This window comes from Carassius auratus, chromosome 11, assembly GCF_003368295.1.
Source record: "Carassius auratus strain Wakin chromosome 11, ASM336829v1, whole genome shotgun sequence".
In the NCBI taxonomy this organism is placed as follows: domain Eukaryota; kingdom Metazoa; phylum Chordata; class Actinopteri; order Cypriniformes; family Cyprinidae; genus Carassius; species Carassius auratus.
In genome coordinates this window covers 7,911,571-7,919,093 of record NC_039253.1, presented here as the reverse complement: position 1 = coordinate 7,919,093, position 7,523 = coordinate 7,911,571, and the positions used below count along the sequence as shown (strand labels likewise).

The 7,523-nt window shown below is 35.1% G+C and overlaps 1 pseudogene; it reads right to left on the bottom strand.

Moving 5' to 3' along the window:
* Positions 1-2,900: 2,900 nt before the first annotated feature.
* Positions 2,901-5,962, bottom strand: LOC113110577 (histone-lysine N-methyltransferase SETMAR-like; annotated as a pseudogene).
* Positions 5,963-7,523: the final 1,561 nt, after the last annotated feature.

Genomic DNA, 7,523 nt, shown 5'->3' with positions numbered 1-7,523 from the left:
ATTTTATATATTTTATTTAATATATTATTTCTATACAAAAAATATTGCATTTTACAAATGATAAGTATTGCTCATTTATTATTATGACTGAAATGACAAATAATGATTGTTGTTGAGGATATTAAAATATTTAAAATAACTATTTAAAATCACCCACTCTTTAAAATGAACACTATTTTAATATGGTAATAATAATAATACATGTATATAATACAAGATAATATTAAGCAAATATTAATGACAATATTAAAAATATTGTTTTTTGTTATTTTCTTAGTACATTTCTTATTTAAATATAAAATAAAATAAACTTTAATAATGATAAATATTTTTATAAATTATTATATAATTATTTTATACTAATTATTGCATTTTAGGTGTACTGTGTCACGTTAATGGATTAATAAAAAATAACAACTAATGATTATTAATGTTAATAAATTATTTCAAATCTGAATCTTTATTTATAAATTATAAATCTGCATATGTTAAAATGTTATGTAATAAAATAATAATAATAGTTTTGAAATTATTAAAATATAAAAAATGTAAACATAAAACAAAATATTAATGAACAAATAATAATAAATATGAATAAAGTTGAATAAACTTTTCTTTTTTAGTTTATTTCTTTCTTTTTTATTAATATAAAGATATTAATAACTCAACTGTCTTCTGAAAAACAGGAGAGACAAGCACAGGACACAGTGTCAGAGGTAGTGTCCCTCTCGACGGTGCAGAGGTTGCCATCAGTATCACTCAATTTCTCTCTATCTGAGGAGAAAATGTGACCTCACCATGAAAAGACACTAGTAAGACCTTGACATGTCTTTCTTTGTTAGTCAAACCCTAAGTGTTCAAGAGGCTCAAGAGGCAGAGCTTACACTTGCTAACTGAGCAGAGAATTACTGATTTCACTCTTCAGCAATCGTTGCTAAACACTCCAGCCTACACGCGCCGTCCAGTCGATATCACACATCCCGTTACCATAGAGACCCGGGAATGTGCTCACTCACCAAACCTAGTGACTCATGAGACAAAAACAGGATTCGGAGAGTTTGCCACAATCCTCACATTCTCAGCCCATCCAAGTGCAAGGAAAAACAATCACAACACAACACAACCAGCAGAAGCACCATGGGCATGTGCACTTCAACATTTTCAGAAAAGTAGCTGAGCAATATGAGCTTAATATTTCAGTCCCTATAATCTTGAAAATGGCTTAAATCCTTGAGAAAACAGTTTGCACATTTAGATCAGCATACACCAGAAACAGGGACTTAAATACTAAATGTTATAAATGTGTGTGTGTGTGTGTGTGTGTGTGTGTGTGTGTGTCCCAGTGTATAAAATCCTAAACATGTTGTATAATAAATTAGAAATACATTTTATTTTTAGGTCCCTGCCTCTAAAATACGATATTTAAATACATCAATTTATAATATCAACACAATTATTCAGTATGATAAATAACAACATATTAATGAAGAAAAAAAAAGCACTCAAAAATGTCTATTGACTGAGATTTCCAACAGGAAGTTCAGTCCAATGCATGTAACCAAACCTGAAGTTCAAAGTGCCACTGATAAAAGAAAAATCTGCTCCTACCCAGCATGCCTTGTGCTTTGCTCTGGTTTCTGGTCTCGGTGCTAATTAACCCAGATGTGGATATTAATATTGCGATGGAGATGAAAGTGGGGCTGGAGTTGAAATGGGGCAGATTTAGAGGCGAGGGGGCAGATTTCAGGGTGGCGTCAGAGTGAAATGGGTCACTCCCACCCGTGTGTGACAGGAGACTAAAAGTCGTTACTATATTAAAACACCCATGGGCCCTTTTTAATTGCTCATTACCCACTAGGATAAAGTGAGAAACCCAGACTGCTCTTAAAGGAGACATTTACACTCAAAAGACAAGATGCTGCCGTTGTTGCACGTTTTGGAAGAACCAATAGTTTGTTTAACACTTTATAATAACCTACACTTTGTTAACACTGCAGCAATCTGACTTTAGTTTTGAGGTGCAAAGCACAGAATTCAGTCTGATCATAAATAAGGTTCATCATTTTATTGTCAACCCTACAATGGATTCTCAAATATTACTATGTGAACCATGTTTGAACATGTGAAAAGAATAGATTTTTAGATTTTTTTTTATTTTGCTTTCTTCATCAAAACCAATCAATCAATCAATCAATCAACCAATCAACCAATCAATCACAAGATAAACCTGAGAAACAGTAAAAATACCTTCACATGAAGAAAAACCTATGTATAGTCAATGCATTATCATGAACAGTGTTATTTTAGTATCAAACTATTATTTATTAATACTTTACATAATTAGTTTATTAGTTATATAATTAGTTCGTTAGGCTTATTCATTTTTTTTTAGTTTCTTTTTTTTTTTTTAAGTGGTAGTTTTGTTTTGATTGTTATTCATATTTTTTAATTGTTATTTAATTTATTTTTGATATCAGTTTTAGTCATTTTAGAACTTAATTTGATCTATTTCGATAAGTTGCAATTGTTTCATTAAAACATTTTATTATTTTTTTCATCTCGTATTTTATTACATTTCAGCATTATTTCAATTTGTGTTTTTTTATTTTTTATTTTTTTTTTTAGATAACATTAAAAACACTTACAATGAACAGCAGTTTTTACAGCCTTTACGAATATAGGTTATATGAATATATAAGCTTTCCATGATGTATGGTTTATTAGGAATGAACAATATTTGGCCGAGATACAACTATTTAAAAATCTGGAGTCTGAGGGTGCAAAAAAACAAAATACCTTGAAGTTGTCCAACTGAACTCTTAGCAATGCATATTACTAATCATAACATTAATCTAAAACATTTGTAATCACAACTCATTAGGACACATTAATTACTTTATTCAGTGTAAAATTTACATATCTAATGAAAAAAAAAAAATTCTGTGCAGTTTGAAGCCCCACATTGACAGGCTTTTCTCAGTTGTATCTGATCAGCATCAGGCCCTGTTTGTGTCCCGGTTAGTGCTTTATCCCTTTTCAGTGTGTTTGTGTTCCCATTTTGTCCACCTTCATAGTCAATGGTCAGTTCTTCGTACATGCAGTGAGTGCACTCGGTCAGGCAGCATGAGCAGGTTGGGCTGGCAGGAGTGGTTGATGAACCTCCCCACATTGCTTATGGTCATGGGGTCCACAAAAGTCTGGGTGACCCTGTCCCCTCAGCTGTGCTCCTGCACAGCAATGATGTAGTTTATATCTATGGAAGTCTGGGAGAGCTGGTGTTGATGGGCCTCGTAAGACCTGATTACATTCCCGGCATACTCTTATACCAATCGGGCACAAGGAAGGTGCTCCAGAGCCTCCATCCCCAAACCCCTGTCCTTGGTGCTGAAAACACCCTGATGAACCTCCACCCCATTTTGAACCACACGGTTCTGGCAGGACTCACTGCAGGCACATTAGGCATTGCACTCGAATACAGGCCAGCTGTAGCCACCATCCTCTCGCAGTTAGTTCAGACGTCCCATGCTGTCAAACGTCTGGCGAACTTTAGGCAGGGGCAGCTGTTGAGCAGGCAGGACTGGGCATGACATGAGCAGCCCGGGAGGGTCACCGCACTAGATTTAAGGTGCCTGGTTCTTGTGCATTATCTGGCACATACTAAAGGAGTTATTTTAATTAAGGCTTAAATTGGAATAAAAAAAAAAAATTCAAATACCAGACATATATTTTTACTAATAGGTGCTGGACACTATAGTTCATTTATGCAAGTGAGGATAACAAACTAAAAGTGAACTGTGACATATGTGACCCTGTACCACAAAACCAGTAATAAGGGTGAATGTATTTATTAATTTATTTTTAAATAAATTTTATACATCATCTGAAAGCTGAATATAAGTTTTCCATTGATGCGTGTTTTGTCAGGACAATATTTGGCCGAGATACAACTGTCAGAAAATCTGCCATCTGACACTGCATCTACATCGGAAGTAAGCAGTGTGACAAAATAACTATAGAACTCATTACAATCAGTGACGCTGTCTACACGCAACAAGACAAATCCCCATCAGTAAAGTGCTTCCGCATTCTATTTATGACATATTGACATAATTTTCAAATGACTTCAGGCGTGGCGCGGCGCGACATATCAACTGTCCGGTGTAGATTCGGTTTGAGAAAAACAAACAAAAAAAAAAAATCAGTCGCATTTAAAGTTGTCCAAATGAAGTTCTTAGCAATGCATATCACTTATAAAAAAATACGTTTTTATATATTTACAGTAGGAAATTTACAAAAAAATGACTTGATATCCTAATGATCTTTGGCATAACAGAAAAATCTATAATTTTGACCCATCCACTCAATTGTTGACTATTGCTACAAATATACCTGTGTTACTTACTAATGACTGGTTTTGTGGTCTATGGTCACATATTATACCAAAAATTCTTCATACAGTGGAATACCAATAAACTGATAAAAAACTTGCTACCAAAATTTATTCACTTTGACCTGACCATTGTTTTGCTGAGGTGTTTTTCTTTAATTGCTAATGCTACCTTTTTACACCACAGACTGAACAGAATTAAGCATTGCTTCCCAATTGGTTGACCTACATTGGTATTATCTAATTTTGAACATATTTAACAACTGACAGCTTTACAACCCTAATTCATTACATACCTTTCAATCAAAGTTATCTTATATCATCAAGATGAATTTGTTTAAACACAGTTTTACATTGAGTTATTGTCATATTGTATTACCATATTCTAAACTATGATAAACTAAGATGAAATTTTAAAGGTATCTGATAAAGTTTTGGTTTGACTGTATATGAAAGTGCTGCCATCTAGTGGGGCTGTGGGTACACTGTTAACACTGTTAACCCGCTAAATGATGAAAATGGCAATATATTTGACTGACTCATGATGGTGCCAGATCTGCTGTATTAGTGCTGTTAGATCTGAAGGCAGCATTTGATACAATTGACCACTTTGTTTTGATTTCTCATTTGGAGCACTGGGTGGACATTCAGGGTAATGCTCTCAAATGGTTTAAGCCCTATTTATCAAGAGAAAGTTCTCTGTTTGGTTAATTTACTTCAGATGTAGCTCCTCTTAATGTGTTGTGTCATTCAAGGCTCTATTCTCGCTACAATTTTGTTCTCTTTGTATGTGCTTCCCCTGGCGTCAGTTTTTAGGAAACATGGTGTCTTCTTCCATTTTTACGCAGATGATACCCAAATCTATCTGCACATGGAATTTAATAACAAGGGTTTGGATGCTCTGCTGGCATGTCTAGCTGATCTTAACCTTAATGAAAGCAAAAAACAAAGATTATAGTTTTTGAATAATCAGAATTTGCTAGCTCCCCTGGCTTAAATCTTGGCCATTTGTTATTCTGTGTGAAACCAGCAGTGAAAAATTTGGGGCTCTATCTTGATAGATAAAAGCGTCTGCTAAATGCATAAATGTAAATACACATCTGTAAATCCAATGTATATGCTCTATTTTGCATATTTATGATGTTACCAAAACTGACTGGATATGTTTTAATAAAAATATTAATATTAAATATGGTTTTGGAATACTGAAGTTTTGCACTGAATTGCACTGAACATTTCCTGTCTTGAAAGCCGTGCTAAATAAAATTTTAAAAGGTATGAAACAATTCTTGACCCAGGGTTCAAAGTGGCATTTCCCTGGGGTTAAATAAGACATCAACCCGGGTTGTGTTTATTAGTGAATCTGTTTCTGCTTTTGTTTCTGCTAGGATTAATTTGTATGACTATCAGGCCCTCTGTAAAGAGTACGCAGGTAGCAGTGACAGTGCACGCTCTCTGCTGGATGTGAGTACGCTGTCATCAGTGCTGTAGTGTTTGACTTCAGTGCCTCCGGATTCTCTTTCACTGACTCGCTCTGCTCACCACTGTGAAATGGCTCTTGACAGAACTTGTCATGTGAGATAAAAATGGTGCCGTGTGACACTGAATACCCAGCTTTCGTCTCTGAGCGCACCATCAAAGAGACCACAGGGAACATTGACTGTGGTGGCTGTATACGGTGAGAACATGTTTGTGTCTATATGCGTGCATGCTTGCAGGGGCGCTGCACAAGATCCCGGGCCCTATGCATAGGCAGTCCTAATGCCCCACGCCCCCCCCCTCCCCCTAAAAATATATATTCTAGACTTTTCAAGGGCCCTCCCTTCCTTTGTGGCCCTGGTAATCAGTACTGGTTTTACCCCCAGTCCGATGCCACTGCATGCTTGTTTATAAGACACAGCAGAAAGAAGTAGAAATTGATGATAATTTGCGTTTTAAAACAAAAATTACTTTAAAATGATAACAATGGATACATGTTGCCCCTTGGTAATATTATTAGAAAATACGGAATTAGCTTCCACTGTTATGCTGATGATACTCAGCTATATATCTCAATGAGACCAGATGAAACTTCCCAATTATCTAAGCTAACAGAGTGTGTTAAAAATGTAAAAGATTGGATGACAAATAATTTTCTCCATTCGGATAAGACGGAGATATTAATTATTGGAACAAAAAAGACTACACAGAATCTTGTAGATTACAATTTGCAACTAGACGGATGTACTGTTACTTCCTCTACAGTCAGAAATCTGGGTGTCATATTAGACAGCAATTTGTCTTTTGAAAATCATATTTCCAATGTTACAAAAACTGCATTCTTCCATCTTAGAAACATTGCCAAGCTACGAAACATGTTATCTGTTTCTGATGCAGAAAAGCTAGTTCATGCATTTATGACCTCTAGACTGGACTATTGTAATGCACTTCTAGGTGGTAGTCCAAAATGCAGCAGCTAGAGTCCTTACCAGGTAAAGAAAATATGATCATATTACCCCAATTTTACAGTCTCTGCACTGGCTACCTATTAAGTTCCGTATCAGTTACAAATAATCATTACTTACCTATAAGGCCCTAAATGGTTTAGCTCCTGCGTACCTAACTAGCCTTCTACCACGCTACAACCCATCACACACCCTAAGGTCACAAAACGCTGGACTTTTGGTAGTTCCTAGGATAGCAAAGTCCACTAAAGGAGGTAAAGCTTTTTCACAATTGGCTCCCAAACTCTGGAATAGCCTTCCTGATAATGTTCGGGGTTCAGACACACTCTCTCTGTTTAAATCTAGATTAAAAACGCATCTCTTTCGCCAAGCATTTGAATAATGTATCTCTTAATATGTGAGTGTAGTTGCATCTGATCAAATGTGCATTTTTATTCATGTGTGACTGCATCATATAATAACTATTAATTAATAATATTAATAATGTTCATCGTCTAGCTGACTACGTCTTGTATTAATTTTTTCTAAAAATCCTGTCAAACGTGCATAAACTGACAGTCACCACCATAAGCTACTACTAAATATTGTAGAAACATTATTTTCTGTAAAGTTGCTTTGTAACGATTCGTCTTGTAAAAAGCGCTATACAAATAAACTTGAATTGAATCGAATTGAATCAATGTACTTGTGAG